The sequence below is a fragment of the Cephus cinctus genome, unplaced genomic scaffold, assembly GCF_000341935.2.
Source record: "Cephus cinctus unplaced genomic scaffold, Ccin1 Ccin1_scaffold0101, whole genome shotgun sequence".
Classification (NCBI taxonomy): Eukaryota; Metazoa; Arthropoda; class Insecta; order Hymenoptera; family Cephidae; genus Cephus; species Cephus cinctus.
The window spans coordinates 219,436-221,099 of NW_014332838.1; positions in this window are offsets into that span (position 1 = coordinate 219,436).

The window sequence follows — 1,664 nt, forward strand, 5'->3', positions numbered from 1 at the left end:
AACGTTAAGTCTGAGTATTTTGTGTGTGTGACGGTTTTGGTGGTAAGGCGTGTAGGTGTGCGTCTTGAAGGTTTTTCACGCGAGACAAAAATGAAGTAGAAATTTTATCGAAAAGCAATTTAGCCGAGTCGTTTGTGTTCACGCGACAATCACAGATCGCGGGTCGCGTTTTCTAGATCCTAAGGATGCAAAAGAAAAACCTTCCTCTCGTGTGTTAAAGGTGTATTACACGAAAAAGAAAGACAAAAAATAGTAAAGACGGGGATATGCCGACAATGTACGTGTACTGTACTATATATATATATATACATATGTGTGTACATAATATCCCCGGTCCTCGCGAACTAATTCGTAGGATTGTGTAGCAGCCATCAAGAACCAAAACACAGACCGCCATCGCTCGTAATAAAAAGCATGGCGACCATTTTTATATATATATATATATATATATATATATATATATATATATATATAAATATTCTATACATGTGTAATGAGTATTTCAGTATGTAAAGATATAGTATTTATTTAGGTGATACTTGATTTCGCGGTCAGTAACGTCCGCGAAACACTGCCATTTCGTCCCGGGATAAGAGAAACGAAGAAATTGCGCAAAAATGTCATTATGAGAAAGAGAGAGTGATTTGAAGAAAAAATTGAAAAAAAAAAATTGAATAACCCTCGTTAGCCAAATTTCCATAAGTGCGAGTGCGTATTTTCTAACCTCCTGTTTCTCGAATGCGGATGGATAGGAAGGGAGAGAAAAGAAAGTAAAATGAAATTGTGAAGACATAAGCGAAAAGAAAGTCACACACGATGCCGAGTGGGGTTGTAGAGTAACAAGCAGATATAAGAGTGTCATAACGGCGGTAACTGTAATAAGGAAAAGACGATTAGGCGAAGTGGCCAGCGCTCCTCGGTCCCGTGTAAAGAGTTGGAGAAAATACAAAACAACAACTCTGGCAACGAATCGAGAGAGAGAGAGAGAGAGGGAATTTACAGAAGAGATATTAGGCTTAAACGAGATTGCGACAACTGTTGAGAATATCGGTGAAAAAAAAACAAACAAACTATTATCGTTCTACTTGAGAAAAACGGCCTAGACGCCGCCGTAGCTGCTTTTTTTTGTGTTAGCGAAAACACGACAAGATTCTATGAAGGCCTGACGGAATATTGAGAGCGACGATAAAGAGATTAAAGATTTAAAGAGTGCGCGCGCGTGTGTGTGTGTGAGAGAGAGAGAGAGAGAGCGACGTAGAGAAAGACAAAGGGGACATTGAACGAACAAAAGATTTTTAACGAGATAAAGATTTTGCGGGAAGGGAGCTAAGGTAAACAAAAAAAAAAAGAGAGAATATGAAAACCATAGGCATGTAAATAGCCGCTTTTTTGAGAACGTATACATAACGATTTAATTACGATAGAGCAGTAACACTTATAGATGCATTTTTTTAGCGTATAGTAGTCAGCCGTATCGAGAATGTAATATTACGAATAACATTGGATAAAAAGTATATAATAATAATGGAAGACATATATTTTAAATGGTATATTTGGGGTGATACCGAGTAATATTGTTTCGAGCGATATTGCGTGCTGATGGACAAGGTTAACCGAGAGGAGGCCATGCCGATGTTCTAGGGCGAGAAAAGATTTAAAGGGGG